The following is a 17,678-nucleotide window of genomic DNA, read 5'->3' as shown; positions in this document are numbered from 1 at the left end:
AGTGTCCCGGATGTGACGCGACGCGCCGCTCTTTAACCAGGCCCCACCCCCTCCCAGAAGGCGCGCTTTCTTGGCTCCGCCCCCCCGCTCTCGGCTTTCCCTTTACAGCAGTGGCGCGTCCCGAACTGTACGTGACGTAAGCCCCGCCCCTCGCGCCGCGCTAACCCCGTCTCCGGGTCTTTTTGAGGCGGGAAAGAAAGCGCGCCAGTGGCCTCAGTGGTGGTCGCCACGGGGCGTCGTGATGTCACCGGCCACGCCTGACTCTCTTCTGGAACTTTCTGGGAAGCTGTCGTGGAGGGTGGGGGAAGGGAGGGAGGAGAGGCCCGCCGTTTCTCCCATCTGTCTCTCTGTTCTTCCGCTTTATTCGTTTCTCTTTTTTTTGTGTCTTGATTTGGTTGGAGAGGGAAGATGTCCGTATACTGGGTTCCGTGCTTTCCTTTGGTTTTCTGTAGTTTCAGTTGTGGATCTTTCCTACCTGAAAACCCTTCATTTGAGCATCTGTTAAATACCAAAGCACTTTACCAGATCTTGATGTACTGAAATCAGCCACAATCTCTCATCTGAAGTTAGTGGTCTAATAAGGGAGAACTGTTAAACATACACTTGCAAACTAAGATTTTGCGTTAGAGAGATGTACAGCTATAGCCGTGTCACAAGGAGTGAAGATTAATTATGCCATCACCCAACAACATGACATAGTGGAAAGAGTCCAAACTTGGAAGTTCAGACATCCCTCTGGGCCTGTTGTTTCCCTTTAGAGAAAACAAAGTATGGTACCCAGCTGATGAGGTACTTTGATACCTGTAAAGGGCCATTTGATTTTTTAAAACAGCTTTCTTGAGATACAATTCACATACCATGCAATACTCCTGTTTAAAGTGTACAATTCAAGTGGTTTTTGTATTTACGGAGCTGTGCAACCATCACAATTTCAGAAGTTTCATCACCCCCAAAAAGAAACCTGTCATTAATAGTCCTGGTACATCTTCCCCCACACATTCCCCCCACCACCACACACACACAACCCTCCCAGCTCTAAGGACTCTAAAATCTGCTTTGTCTATAGTTTTGCCTATTCTGGACATTTCCTATAAAAATGGAATCGTATATGTAATATGAAATCCTTTGTGACTGGCTTCTTTAACAGTATAAAGTTTTCAATGTTCATCTGTGCTGTATCATGTATTACTATTTCAGTCCTTTTTATTGCTGAATAGTATTTCATTGTATAAATGTATCACATTTTATTTATCCACTCATCAGTTTGGTAGACTTTTGGGTGGTTTCCACTTTTTAGCTATTATGAATGATGCTGCTGTGAACATTCATGTACAAGTTTTTGGATGAACATATATTTTCAGTTCTTTGGGGAATATACCTAGTAATGGAATTGCTGGGTTGTATGGTAACTCTATGTTTAACTTTTAGAGGAACTGCCATTTAATTATAGCCACCCTAGTGGGTGTGAAGTGGTATGCCATTGCGATTTTGATTTCCCTATCCCTAATAATGATGTTGAGCATATTTCATGTGTTTATTGCCCATTTGTAGATCTTGTTTAGGGAAATGTGTATTCAGATACCTTGCCCATTATTACTTTTATTATTGGGTTGTAAAAAGTGGCAGTTTGATTCTTGCTTGTTTAAAATAGTCATCTGGGGACTTCTTGGTGGCGCAGTGGTTAAGAATCTGCCTGCCAGTGCAGGGGATACTGGTTTGAGCCCTGGTCTGGGAAGATTCCACATGCCGTGGAGCAACTAAGACCATGTGCCACAACTACTGAGCCTGCGCTCTAGACCCTGAGAGCCACAACTGCTGAGCCCGTGTGCCACAACTACTGAAGCCTGCACGCCTAGAGCCTGTGCTCTGCAACAAGAGAAGCCACCACAATGAGAAGCTCGCGCACTGCAACAGAATGGCCCACGCGTGCTGCAACTAGAGAAAAGCCCATGCACAGCAATGAAGACCCAATGCAGCCAAAAATAAATAAATAAATAAATAGTCATCTGGAACAGTATCAAGTTTTTAAGGTACCTGAGACTCAGAGATTTCATGATGACTCAAGGTGACAATTGTCCTCTCTTTTTGCATACTCTCCAGAGCCAACCTCATCTGCTTTCATGGTTTCAATCAGGGACCTATTTGATTATGCTTTCCAAATCTGTATTTTTAGACTTGAACATCCCCCACCCCTCCAGTTCCATGTTTAAATTCTAGTTGCTTATTGTAATATTTACCCGGATATTTCAGAGGCTGAGAAAAATTAGCATATCCAAAATTAAAATAAGCGTTTTAATAGTCTATTCCTCCTTTGCTCTTGAAACATCTCTGCTAAAACTTTCCTCTCTCTCTCCTTAATTTAATTAGTTAACACTTTTCATCAATTCCACTTCCCATACATTTTTAAAATTTATCTTTTTTTTCTCTATTCCTCTTGTCACCATTTGTCAGAGCTTCATCAACTCACTTATCTGGTGAAGTGCAAATTATCTTAGAAACAAAGTGTTTGTGGAGTTTTTACCTCTTTAAACACTGTATTTCAAGTTCTAATAAGAGGAAATCAGGTTATAAAAAAATAAAAATATAACCTTGAACCTGGAATCATAGTCCACAAAGATGAAATGATAAAGGGTGTATCTGAGAAAACAACTCTAGTACACTTTTCCCCAATAACTGTGTTTGGAATTTTGCAATGATCCCTTGTGCTTTTGTGCATTTAATAATTTCTAATCATTTTATCAGCTAGGCTGTACCATTTCTAAACATTTTTGTATCCTCCCTGGGATGAAGAGATTAAATTTATTTCCTCCTTTTTAACACCTACATACTTGTCAATGTGATGTAATTAAAAAATTAAGTCAGGAGCAAAATGTTAATTGTAAAATCTATGTGAGTCAGCAATATGGGTGTTCATTGTACAATTCACTGAACATTTTCATAATAAAATGTTGAGAGAAAAAAATGTAAGTCAGGTCATGGTATAACATGCTTTGAAACCATCAATGGCTTCTCATAACTTTTAGGAAGGACAAAGTCCAAAAAACCTTAATACAATCTGCAATTCACTGCATGATTCATTCCTTATCTGCCACTGTCTCCCTTGTTTGCTATGCTATAGGCATACAGTTTCTCATGCCCCATGTATGCTCAAAGCTGGACCTCTGAATGAGCTGTTCCCTCTTCCCGGGACACTTAACAACTACCTTCCACCCAACACACACCTAAACCTGGGCTCCTACTCAGATCTCAGGCCTTATCTTGCTTCCTGGTTTAGAATAGATCAGATCTCTTGTTTATATACTCTTATAGGCACCCCTCATATTGTTCATAATAATTGTAATTAAACAATAGTAATTATATAATTATTTTTGTGATTTTGGCTTTTACGTCTGTCTTCCCCACTAGACTAAATTCCTTGAGGACAGGGCCCATGCCTAGTTTGTCCACCTTTATACCTAGTACCAGTGCCTGGCACGTAGTAACCCTTCAGTAACACTTGAGTGAATGAAAGAAAGCAAAGTATGGATTTAAAATTTATTGGGTAGGCAACAGCATGCCTTTATATGTCCCTGAGGAGGGGACTGACTTGCTGAAAGGAGGACGATTGTCCTGGCAAAGATATGGTCGTCAGGCTGGAGGGTTTATGTGACAATTCATGTCTATATCTTCAGCACCTTGCACAGGGCTAGGCTGTTGAATGAATGACCTTGTGGAACATGGTTCCTGTACAGTAACTATGAGGTGAGGAGGACTGGACTCCCATGGCAGCAAGAATGGAGATTAAGCAGTGGGTGGGGAGACTCTGAAAGGGTAGGCTTGACTGGTCTTGATGATGGGAATATGAGGAGAAAAGGAAAAGAGATAGTAAAAAAAATGACCACAAAATGTTTATGTCTTGGTTGGGGAGATATATACAGGAGTAAATAATATGCCCACTTGGGAGTACTCTCTGAGGCTTACTCCTACAACTTAGGGGAAAGCCAGAGGCTGGCCCCAAATTTAATTATCATGTCCCTTTATAGAATCTAGACCCTCTCCCCCAATGTCCCTTTATATTAAACTTTCTCTATTCATATTACTATGTGGCTTATCTCTCCTGATTGGACCCTGACTGATTCAGAATTGCTCCCAGGAGGGGTCCCCCAAGATACTACTGGGATGTGGAAGTGAAGGAGAGAGAAAATCTAGACCAACTTCTGGGTTCTGGCTTGGGTGACCAGGTGGAAGGACAATGGTACTTGTCTAAGGGAAGTTAGACAAGTACCCTTGTCTAAGGGTACTTGTCTAACTAAGGGAAAATAAGGGAAGGTGGGGCAGAATGATGAGTTCAATTTGAGACCTCCAAATGAAGATATCTAGTGAGTACTGGTTATAACAGTCTGGGGCTCAGGGTAGATCTGGGTGGAATATACAACCAGAACTAGAATTACCAATATAGAGATGGTCAAGAAAACCTTACACTGAATAAGCAAGATCCTCAAAGGAGAGATGTGAGGATGTCCTCATGTAACAGAGAAGAACAAACCTGACTCCATATTGGATCTATTCTTTTAGCTCTAACCTTTGTGCTCTGGTGCCTGTGCTTAGTCATGCTGGCTCTGTACCTTCCTTTAAAAGAATGTTGCCTATAGCCTGAAATATACATAATAGCCCTGTCTCAAGGCTCTGTCTCCCAGGCTTGACCTTTAAAGCCATAACACTTTTCATTCATGTGAAGATAAATAGTTGTAGATCATTCATATAGAGATAAAAATTTGTAGAACAGAAAATAACATTTGTCTTATTGGAGGTTTTCAGGAACATAGTGACTGGAGCTACATGGACAGCTACAAGATCAAAGGATTATCACATCCCTTCTGGGGTCTGGCTGGCACCAAGAAGTCTGCAACAACCAGTCACTCCCCCTTCCCTTTTAGCATAAAGAAGCCTGAATTCTAACTTCGGTAAGATGATTCTTTGGAACACTAGTCTGCCGTCTTCTTTGTCTGCTGGATTTCTGAATAAAGTTGCTATTCCTTACCCCAACTCTTCATCTCTCTATTTATTGACCTATCATGCAGCTAGCAGTATGAGCTTGGATTCAGTAACAGAGAACTAATAGCAGAGAAAGTGACTGAACGCTCATTCATTGCTTGGAAACATGAATATGGAAATCACAAGTTGGAGACTTAGTTAAGGCTGGTTTTCATGAACCAGCTTATTATTTATTTATTTATTTGTATTTATTTATTTTTTTGGCTGCTTTGGGTTTTCGTTGCTGCTCGCAGGCTTTCTCTAGTTGTGGCGAGCGGGGGCTACTCTTCGCTGCGGTGAGTGGGCTTCTCATTGTGGTGGCTTCTCTTGTTGTGGAGCACATGGGCTCTAGGCGTGCAGGCTTCAGTAGTTGTGGCGCATGGGCTCTAGAGCACAGGCTCAGTAGCTGTGGCACATGGCCTTAGTTGCTCCGCAGCATGTGGGATCTTCCTGGACCAGCGCTCGAACCCGTGTCCCCTGCATTGGCAGGTGGATTCTTAACCACTGCACGACCAGAGAAGTCCATGAACCAGCTTAGAACTGAGAGGAAATTAGGAAGACATTTATTATTATTATTTTTGGCCACACCACGTGGCATGCGGGATCTTAGTTCCCCAACCAGGGATCAAACCGGCGCCCCCTGCAGTGGAAGCACAGAGTCTTAACCACTGGCCCACCAGGGAAGCCCCTAGGAAAACATTTAGTTAGTAATGATGGCTATGGCTGTATAATGTAAATAATTGTGGTGAAACAACCAATCATTTTGGAGAGTCCTGAGCGCTAAAGAAAAACTCAGCCTATGAAAAAATAAAAGAATTAAATTAGACACCTTCTCCAGCTACCTAAGAGAAACCCGGGAAAGTAGTAAAAATTAGAATACCAAAATAACAAAATGTAGCAATCAGACATTTAGCATATAAAGAAAACATTTGCCTTAGAATTATTATTACATTACTAATGTAGGATGAAGATAAAAAATTCAAACAATGTACAATGTGAAAAGTGAAAATCCTGGGCTTCCCTGGTGGCGCAGTGGTTGAGAGTCCGCCTGCCGATGCAGGGCACACGGGTTCGGGCCCCGGTCCAGGAAGATCCCTCATGCCGCGGAGCGGCTGGGCCTGTGAGCCATGGCCGCTGAGCCTACGCGTGCGGAGCCTGTGCTCCGCAACGGGAGAGACCACAACAGTGAGAGGCCTGCGTACTGCAAAAAAAAAAAAAAAAGTGAAAATCCTTTTTCCTATTCTTTTTTCTTTCCAGCTGACTCCTCAGAGGTTACCTCAGTTAAAAATTTAGTGTATAAACCTTTAGACCTTTGATAGGTAAAATTTTTTTTTTTAATTTTAATAAAACACATGATATCTGGACTTCCCTGGTGGCGCAGTGGTTAGGAATCTGCCTGCCAATGCAGGGGACACGGGTTCGATCCCCGCCCAGTCCGGGAAGATCCCACATGGCGCGGAACAACTAAGCCTGTGTGCCACGACTACTGAGCCTGCGCTCTAGAGCCCGTGTGCCACAACAACTGAAGCCCACACACCTAGAGCCTGTGCTCCGCAGCCAGAGAAGCCACTGCAATGAGAAGCCCGTGCACCAAAATAAAGAGTAGACCCCGCTCACCACAACTAGAGAAAGCCACGCACAGCAACGAAGACCCCACGCAGCCAAAAATAGATAAATAAATAGATTTATTAAAAAAACAACACATGATATCATGGTATACATATTCCTTTAACATACTATTCTGAAACTTGGCTTTTTTCATTTAACGATCTAAAATATGCTCAATATCTTTCCATATTAGTACATACAGATTTAGCTCAAATTTTAAAAAGTTACATGTTATTCCATTGTAAACATGTACCATGATCTATTTTACTATTCCCTTTTTGTGAAGATGAGAAGCCGCTATTTAAAGAGCAGTGAAAACAGTGTTCCTGGGAGGAAATCAGCCAGGGCACAGATGCACTAAAGTGAGAACGTTTGTCAGTTTCCAGGAGCCTAGAGACCAGATCACGGGATCCCTGTGAGCACAGCTGAGTACCAGAGGGGGCTGGTGGTGCTGAGAGCAGGGTCTAGACTGTCTGGGGTTAAACACTGCCTCCACCATTACTGAGAGACGCTGGGCGAATTTAAACCCTGTGCCTTGTTTGCCTTGTCTGTAAATTAGAAATTATAAGAATACCTACTTCACAGGCTTCTTGTTAGGATTCCTTGAGTTAGTAAATATAAAACATTTATAGTAATTGTCTAGCTGATAATAAGTTAGCGATTATTATGTAGGTCATAGAAAGGGTGTTGGATGTTATTTTATTTATTTTTTAACATATGCAATTTAAATTAATTAATTAATTATTTTATTTTTTGGCTGCACTGGGTCTTTGTTACTGTGCGCAGACTTTCTCTAGTTGCGGTCAGCAGGGGCTACTCTTTGCTGTGGTAGGAAGGCTTCTTTCTCATTGCGGTGGCTTCTCTTGTTGCGGAGCACTGGCTCCAGGCGCGCAGGCTTCAGTAGTTGTGGCACGCAGGCTCAGTAGTTGTGGTGCATGGGCTTAGTTGCTCTGTGGCATGTGGAATCCTCCCGGACCAGGGATCGAACCCATGTCCCCTGCACTGGCAGACAGAGTTTTAGCCGCTTAGCCACCAGGGAAGTCCCTGGATATTATTTAACTGTAATGGAAAGCACTGAAATGTTTTCAGCAGGGGAATGGCTTAACTCAGTTTTTATTTTTACAGGACCACACTCTCCATTGGATGGAAAATGGGTTGGAGGGAGGTGAAAACTAGACCAGTTATGAAGCTATTGCATTGGTCCAGGAAAGAGACCATTGCAATAGTGTGGTGGCAAAGGAGACAGAGAGAAATGGACAGATTTTAGATCTATTTTGGAGACAGAATTGAGCGGACTTGTAGGAGGGTGAGGGGATGGAGACATGAAGAAGCACTCAAGAAAGGCTGTGGGTGCTCCAGACTGAGATGCGGGAGCCTGAAAGGGGAAGAGTTAAAGATGGGAAAGGGGGAGAGGGGAGGGGGAGGGGGATTAGTGTTTGATTTTGAACTCAGTAAGTTTGAGATGTTATGAACTATCAAAGTGGAAGTTGTCAAGTAGGCAGTTTGATATACAAATACAAAATTGGATATACATTAAAGTCTTATAATACGTCTGGACTTCATAAATCATATTTGTTGTCAATCATGAATTTTTATTCTGCAGGTAGTTATTAAGCAACAAACTATGCATTGAACACTAAAATATTTTGTTGGCAATGAACATTTTAATTGGATTCTTTTCTCTAACTAGAAAAGTGATGTATCTTGCATGTATACTATTGACTATAATATTCTACCATATGGCTGCACATAATTTAATCGTTTCCTTGTTTTTTCTAATTTTTCAACATTTGAAATAATGCTTCAATGAATATTTTTTGTACATAAATCTATATCTGAGATCTTAATTTTTTTTTTCGCTTAGGATAGGTTTGTAGGAAAATAATTTGCCAAGTGTGATATTTTTTAGTATTCTTTTGTTTTAGTAGTACAATATTATTGTCTATATTCACTATACTGTGCATTAGATCTCTCTTTTTTAGGACTTTTGAAGCATATTGTCAACTTACTTTCCAGAAAAGTTGTACTAATTTACACTCCTAGTCACAATATATGAAAGTTCACCATATCATTCATCGAAATTAAAATATTCGTTAAACTAAGAGGTGAAACATGACATCTGGTAGTTGTTTAATTTGCATTTCTTTAACAACCAGTGACAGGATTATCTCTGCTAATCTCCTATTGCTTTTACCACTGACAGATGGCTGTGATTCTCCTGGCATGCAGTCTTCTCTCTGTCCTCATTATCCCTTTCACCTGGTTTATTCCTACCCAATTCTTCACCTTTCATCTCCAGTGACACCTCTTCAATTCTGACTGCCCTCGTTCCTGCCTCTTCTTTGATTTATGTTCTCATAGACCCATGTTCCTCTCCTTCAGAGAACTTATTTCAGCTTGTAATTATATATTCATTAGCAGAAGTGTTTGATTAATGCTTATTTTCCCCCAAATCCTAAGTTTCAAGAAAGTGCAGGAATATTTTGTTCATCATTGAATCCCCACTCCATAAACAGTTGTGGAATGAATTGATAGACAAAACAAATGAATAGGAAGTGGGAAGGGAGAGGCACTATAATTGGGTAACCTGGGTCACGTGCCTACCCCTGTGCTGGGAGGCAGGTCTATTACTGAGAAAAGAAGCAGTGGCACAAATAAGGTTAATGGGAAATTACTGTGAGCTGGGCAGCTGTCCCAATTTGTATTGACCACAAGACATTCTAAATTTTCTTGTAGTCAGAACTACAGCTTTTCTTTGTTAGGAAAATCTTTATTACATATAGGCTGAAAAGGTTCTATCTCATCCTGAGTAAAATTAATGTACCCTTATGTTTTCCTCTAGGTATTTCCTTTTTATGGTTTCCTTTAAACATTTGATAGCAGTTGGACAGTTCTCATGATGAAAATGTAGAAAAAAAACACAAACAAGGTATGGCATACAGGAATAAATTTTCTGAACTGGATAGAAGTGAAAGAGAGAGTAAAACTCTCTTTGTCTTCTGATACATGACATATCAGACAAATCTGATATATTTTGCGGGGGGCTGGCCACACTGTGTGGCTTGAGGGGATCTTAGTTCCTCCATCAGGGATCAAACCCGTGCCTTCTGCAGTGGAAGGGTGAAGTTGTAACACCTGGACCACCAGGGAAGTCCCACCTCTCAGTTTTCTTATGGAGACTCTGGTGCTATAGCTTTTTTGACACCCTCCCTATTAAGGTCCTAAACTGGCCACAAGTGTACTGAGAGATTTTGTTTATGAAGTCTTTCCTTACTCATAATTTACAAAGATAATCTATACTTTCTTCTACTTACTGTTTTCATCTGTCACATTTAGGTTGAATTCCATCTTGGAGTCTACTTTTGTGTGTGGTGTGAGATATAGATCATTTTGTTTTTCCCATATAGATATAACCAGTTTCCCCCACATTGGATATTTAAATAACTTGTCTTTTCCTACGTGGTGCTGCTTTCATTGTATATTACATTCCCATACATATTTATCTTGAAGCTATCCTGTTCCATGGGTCTATCTGACTGGGCTTACAACAATATTGCTTTTTTTAAAAAAATTGGGCTTCATAATACATCTTTTTGTTGCTGTTGTTTTGCATAGTACATCTTTAAAACTGGTAGGACAATTCCCCTTTTGTGATGGTCTTTTTGATGTGTCACCTTGGCTGTTTTTTTTATTATTATTATTTTTTAACCACTATGGACTTTCCTTGGCTGGTTATTTACTCAGTCAAAACTAATCTAGGTGTTGTTGTGAAGGTATTCTGTAGATGTGATTAAAGCCCATTAATCTGTTAACTTTAAGTAAGGAAAATAATCTTAGATAAACTGGGTAGGCCTGATCCAATCAGTTTAAAGGCCTTGAGAGCAGAGCTGGGGGTTCTCTGTAGAAGAAAACATTTGTCTTCTGGACTGCAGCTTCAGGCTGTACCTGAGAGTCCCAGCCTGTCCTCTGTGACAACCTGCCCTGTGAATTTCAGACTTCTATAGGCAAACCCAAAATTATGTGAGCCAATTTCTTGCAATAAATTCCTTAATATATATCTCCGACTGGTTCTGTTTCTCTGGTTTAAGCCTGACTGATACATCCTCTTTACGCTTTTAAATTTCTTTTGTTTATTTCTCTCTTCATTTCTTATGCTTTTTTTAAAAAAAACAAAGATTGACTTAGTTATTTGTAAAACTTTATTCTATAAATTTATTTATTTATGGCTGTGTTGGGTCTTTGTTGCTGCGCGGGGCTTTCTCTAGTTGTGGCAAAGTGGAGGCTACTCTGTTGCGGTGTGCGGGCTTCTCACTGCAGTGGCTTCTCTTATTGCAGCACATGGGCTCTAGGCGTGAGGGCTTCAGTAGTTGTGGCACATGGGCTCTAGATCACAGGCTCAGTAGTTGTGGCGCATGGGCTTAGTTGCTCCACGGCATGTGGAATCTTCCTGGACCAGGGCTCGAACCCATGTCCCCTGTATTGGCAGGCAGATTCTTAACCACTGTGCCACCAGAGAAGTCCCAAGCTTTATTCTTCTAAACAAATTGTAGAGATGTTTACTGAGTTCCTAAAAAAATCCATGTGAAATTTTGATTGCATCAGATTTACTGGTTAACTTGGCGGGAACTGACATCTTTATAATATTGTTATCCATTCCAAGAGGATGGCTGCCTTTGCATTTATTGAACTTCTGTATATCCTTCATAAAAGTTTTGAAGTTTTATTTTTTTTCACATCTTATGCAGTATTCACTAATGTCCACATACTTTACATTTTGGGGGCTTATTGTGAATAGTATTTTATTTTAAATTTTATTTTCTAGTTGGTTATTGATGCTGTGAGAAATGCTATTGGGTTTTTGAAAGGTTGATTTTAATATGCAGAGAACTTATTGACCTTTCTTATTAGTTCTAACAGTTTGTATCTAGATTCTATCGCTCTTTCTATATAGGTGATACATTCATTTACAAACAGCAGTAGTCTTATCTCTTCCTTTCCTGTTTTTATGCCTCTTATATCTTGTCATTACTTGATAAAAGGTAGAAGGAGGGATCTAAAGATTTAAAGAAATGGGAACCTTGTAGTGGATTTCTCTTTTTCAATCTGTTCACCTACCTTCTAGCTATGTCCTGAAAGAACCCAGAAAATTGTTCTCTCACTAAAGGAGAAATACTTTCATTAAATGAATACTGACTTCAAAAAATAGAGGTATAGTGACTGTTCTTTGTCAGTAAAAGCTTTTGTGGATAATATAAGGTAGAGGATGACCCAATATTCCTAATATGGGCCAATAAAACGAATGCCAACTAGTCAAGATATTCCTGGAATTACTACAGTTGTTCTGGAGGTACTGGCTATTCACAGGATTCAGAATCACAACATCAACATTTAAACCAGAATAGATCATTTCTACCATGTGGTGCCAAACCTTAACCAGAACAGATATGCTTGGAAAGCACGAGATCCAGATGCCTAGATTTACATCGGCTCATTTTACCCCAAACATTTTATTAGCTTCTCAGTAACGTGTTTCTGCATTTTTGGCAATGGATAATTTGCACTCCACTTACAGTGTTTTGTTGGAGTTTTACCATCGCAATTTTACCATATTTAGCAAGTGACATGAACTCTGTACTGGATTTCTGACGTATAGAGTAAGAGTTATTATGGGAAGAAGAGCCAGTGGGAGCCCCGGGAACTCTCCCTTCCTATCAAAATGTGGAATTTTGTAGAATCACAGGCATTAGTGCCCATACCAAAGGAATTGCTATTCCACATGGGAGCTTCTTTGGGGAGGAAATCACACAAGTCCTGGTGACTGGTATATAGCTATTGATCTAGCAAGTTATATTTATTTTTGATTCCAATAAACTGAGGATACCTTTAACCTAGAAGGGACAGCAATACACCTTTATTGTCTCGCATTGAGGTTAGGTCAACTGGCTGTGTGCTACAGGAAACTATTGTTTCATCAATCCACAGGTTGGTACACATTAGTCTATTACATTGATGACTTTTGGCTGCAATGACCTATAGAACTGTAAGCAGTTACCCTAGATGCCTTTGGGAAAGAAAAAAGAAAAAAAAATATGCCAGACAGTGGGAGAAAAATCCCATGAAGCTACAACGGTTTGTTGTCTCAGTGAAGTTTCTGGGGACCAGATGGTTTCTTTTTAAATGGAAGGACTAATTGTTGTGCCACTAAGAAAGAGGAATAACTCTTGGTGGGTTGTTGACCAGAGCTGCCATGTTTAGTGGTAAAAGTTCATGGAAAACTTCAGTAATCTTACACAGGCAGATGTAATTCTAAGATTAGTGGTAAAAGTTCATGGAAAACTTCAGTAATCTTACCTAGGCAGATGTAATTCTAAGATGTAATTTAATTCCACTAGGATTTCAAGTCTCTGAGGAATAAAAGTTTGATCAGCTGAGATTCTGCTGGCTATAGACAAAGATAAGGATGGGTAGTTGAGAAGTCAAGTTATAAATACCAACTGTGGCCTTGGATTCACTTGCAAAATAGAGAACTTTAAAATCTACTGGCATTTTCAGGTACATATTTATATATTTTAGAATAGTTTTTCTTCTCCCTTTCCCCCAATATTTTATATAGAAAAAGATGCCTGTTAATTTTATAATTTAAAGGATAGTGGACAAATTTTCAAGAGAACTAGTCAAATTCTTTAATTAAACAATTGAAGAGAATTAAGAGACTTAAAAGACAGATAAGCATCACTCCAAGATCCTGGATCCTGGGTGCAATAATTGAGACTTTGGCTTAAGCACTTTTAGGAGCAGCTAAAGACATAAGAGGTTGTTGCATTATGTTAGATGTTATTTTCTTTAAAGAAGTGTAAGTGTGGGAAGAAACATACATGTTGATTTTGGGAAGCCAAAGGGGTAAACCGTCGTGGAAATTTGTCTCTCACTTAGCATCTGAATTCCTTCCCTATGTTTGGGGGAATCATCACATGCAGCAGCATCTGACTCCCATTATGGAAGCCATGGATCCCAGATCTCTGCTTTCCTTGCAGCCAGCAACCACCCCAGTCTTGGAATCAGAAGTTAGTGATACATCAGTACTGCTTTTTTAGAGTCCATATATATGTGTTAGCATACAGTATTTGTTTTTCTCTTTCTGACTTACTTCACTCTGTATGACAGATTCTAGGTCCATCCACCTCACTACAAATAACTCAATATCGTTCCTTTTTATGGCTGAGTAATATTTCAGTGTATACGCCAATAAAGATGTGAAAAAAAAAAGAAGTTAGTGATACAAAGAAACTGAGGTTGTACAGAGTACATTCTGGAAGTGGTAGCAACACAGCAGCAGCTTTCTAGTTGAGGTTTTACTGGGTCAAGTTAATTACACCTGGAAGTAAAAGGCAAACTTAGGCAAGGACGTGCACAGCTGAATGTTGGGAGCAGAGAGTCCTGCCCATTCTCTTTGCTGGGTGGATGGAAAAAGCAGACTCCTTCCATCAAGGGGGCCCTAAATGAATGCTTTGACATCAGCTTAGGAAGCCTTCAAACTACAAAGAAAAAGGCATCACTGATTCTTCGAGCACATAATCTATTTTTAAAATAAATTTTATTTATTTATTTATTTTTGGCTGTGTTGGGTCTTCATTGCTGTGCGTGGGCTTCCTCTAGTTGCAGCGAGTGGGGGCTACTCTTTCGTTGCAGTGTACGGGCTTCTCACTGGTGGCTTCTCTTGTTGCAGAGCGTGGGCTCTAGGCGTGCAGGCTTCAGTAATTGTGGCACATGGACTCAGTAGTTGTGGTGCACGGGCTTAGTTGCTGCCAGGCATGTGGGATCTTCCTGGACCAGGGCTTGAACCCGTGTCCCCTGCACTGGCAGGCAGATTCTTAACCACTGCACCACCAGGGAACCCCCGAGCACGGAGTCTCCTAACGGGCTGCTACTTGCCCTGGTAGGGATTAGCCTAGTTAAAAAGCCACAGGGTGTTTTTTTGTTTTGTTTTTCCCACCCATCGTAAATGTTTACAGGCTGGTACATGCCCATTTTAGCTTTTCCTGTTCCATCACTTTAAACTTCTTATTTTTCTTTAAAGATGATTTTTTTGTTTTTGTTTTTGTTTTTTTTGGCTGTGTTGTGTCTTCGTTGTGGTGCGTGTGCTTCTCATTTGGTGGCTTCTCTTGTTGCAGAGCACAGGCTCTAGGTGAGTGGGCTTCAGTAGTTGTGGCATGTGGGCTCAGTAGTTGTGGCTTGAGGGCTCTAGAGCGCAGGCTCAGTAGTTGTGGTGCACGGGCTTAGTTACTCCGCGGCATGTGGGATCTTCCTGGACCAGGGACCTAACCCGTGTCCCCTGCATTGGCAGGCGGATTCTTAACCACTTCACCACCAGGGAAGTCCCCAAACACTGTCCATTCACCTTTTTTTAAACCGTGTTGTACATTATATCCCCAGAAATTATTATCTTATAAATGAAAGTTTGTACCTGTTGACGGATCTGTTCTTTGTTTCTATGAATTCATTTTTTTTAGATGCCACATACAAACAAGGTCACACAGTATTTGTCTTTCTCTGACATTTCACTTAGCATAATGCCCTTATGGTCCATCCCTGCTGTCATGGTGTCGCAAATGGTAAGATTTCTTTTTTGTGCTTGAATAACATTCCATTGTGTATAGATACTACATTTTCTTTATCCTTTCATCCATCGATTTACACTTAGGTTGTTTCCATGTGTTGGCTATTGTTAATAATGCTGAATGAATGTCTCCTCAAAATAGTGATTTTGTTTTCTTGGGATATACACCCAGAAGTGGAATTGCTGGGTAGTACTGTGGTTCTGTTTTTAATTTTTTGAGGAACCTCCATGCTGTTTTCTGTGATGTCTGCATCAATTTACATTCCCACCAACAGTGTGCAAGCGTTCCCTTTTCTCCACATCCTTGTCGCCAGTGCTTGTTATCTTTTGTCTTTTTTTTCCCCCCTGTGCTATATAGTAGGTCCTTGCTGGTTATCTATTTAAAATATAGCAGTGTGTACATGTCAATCCCAAGCTCCTAATCTATCCCTCCCCCAAGACTTCCCCCCCGGTAACCATAAGTTCTTTCTCTAAGTCTGTGAGTCTGACAATATTTTATTTGTAAGATGCTTCCAGGTTGTTGCATGTTGCAATAGTTCATTCTTTCTTGTTCCTGTAAGGTATGCCAGTGTATGAATATGCCACACTTTATCCAACTCACTCTTGATAGACATTTGGGGTGTTTCCAAATTTTGGGTACCATGAACTGTGCTCTATGTCCTCATAGATTTTTATTAAAAATTTATTGTTTAATTTTTTAAAATAAATTTATTTCATTTGGGGTGTTTCCAAATTTTGGGTACCATGAACTGTGCTCTATGTCCTCATAGATTTTTATTAAAAATTTATTGTTTAATTTTTTAAAATTATTTTATTTATTTTTGGCTGCTTTGGGTCTTTGTTGCTGTGCACAGGCTTTCTCTAGTTGCAGCGAGCGGGGACTACTCTTCGTTGCAGTGTGTGGGCTTCACATTGCGGTGGCTTCTCTTGTTACGGAGCATGGGCTCTAGGTGCGCGGGCTCAGTAGTTGTGGCACACGGGCTTAGTTGCCCTGCAGCATGTGGGATCTTCCCAGAAGAGGGATCAAACCCGTGTCCCCTGCATTGGCATGTGGACTCTTAACCACTGGACCACCAGGGAAGTCCTCCTCATAGAGTTTTAATTTTCTTTGCAGTCAACTCTTAGGATGTGCATTTCATAGTACTATGCTGTAATCAAAGTGTGAGAGCAATCACTGTCACGCCAAGTCCTCTGGCTCTACCACCAACATATTGCATAAAATCACTCAGCTACTCTTAGGCTGTATATGCATGAGTGTGTGTGTGTATACATATTTTTCTTTACAACATGGAATCACAACATATATGTGGTTCTCTATTCTGCTGATTTCGTATAACTTTATATTGTGAGCATTTTCCCCTATTGTGAAAATTCTTAGAAAATGTAATTTTTAATGGAGGCATACCGTTCTGTCTTACGGCTTTGCCATCATGTATTTAATTAATTCCCTAGTGGCGGACATTTAGATCATCTCCAGTTGTTTTCAATACGAATAACACTATGGATAAACTTCCTTGAATAGGAATCTTTGTCCATTTTGCACATCTGTTTGGAATGGCACTGAGAACTCTCCATATGGCTAGGGTATGGCTGTATGTAGCTTAGGGTAGCAGAGGTACCATATATCTTTCCTGTGACATGAAATGGACAGATGTGCATGATCACCTCTTCCAATCCGTAACAACTCCAGAACTTACCCTCAGTTTCCTTATGGGTTATGCAGTAGAGTGGGGCAGTTGGGAGAATCGCTTCCTCTTGCAAGGATAATCAGGCAGGAGCAGGTGATATGAGTAGGAGGGTGGAGGGACAGGCAAGGGGCAGACAGGCTGCAGACCCACGATCTGCCCCCTGTTTCGGATCCATCTTCATATCCTTTTGGCAGAGGGCCCCAAGTATTCCTGTGGTAGCTGCTATTTTCAGCTCCTCTTCATCTGTGCTGCAGAGTCTGTGCCCTACATCTTTCCCATTGACCTCACTCCACCAATTATTCATTCATTCATTCAACAAATATTTAATGCGCACCTGCCATGTGCCAGATATAGCTGTAGGCATTGGATATATACACAAGTGAATAAAACAAAGTCAGTGCCCTTGTTGAGTACACAGTCTAGTTGTGGGGGGGCGAGGAGCAGAAATAAACACACGAGCAAATAAACACACCTGTAACATGTCAGGTCATAAACGTTATGAAGAAAAATAAAGCAGAGTATGAGGGAAGGAGAGACCCATCTTTAATCCACAAATGTGTTCAAGTGTTTCCTGATGAAATAAAACTTTATTGCATCTTGTAACCATAGTTCACTCTCACTTCCTTTATAGGGAGTCTCCTTAAAGGAGACATTGACACTTGCTTTCGTCACTTCCTCACCTCCCAATCTCTCAACCAGCTGCAGCCTCAGACCCAATAGTTCCAGGTCGAGCTCATTCTCCCCGCCCCCGA

Source organism: Lipotes vexillifer, unplaced genomic scaffold (genome assembly GCF_000442215.2).
Source record: "Lipotes vexillifer unplaced genomic scaffold, Lipotes_vexillifer_v1.1 scaffold513, whole genome shotgun sequence".
In the NCBI taxonomy this organism is placed as follows: Eukaryota; Metazoa; Chordata; class Mammalia; order Artiodactyla; family Lipotidae; genus Lipotes; species Lipotes vexillifer.
The sequence above is the reverse complement of the archived record's forward strand: the minus strand, read 5'-3'. Positions refer to the sequence as shown.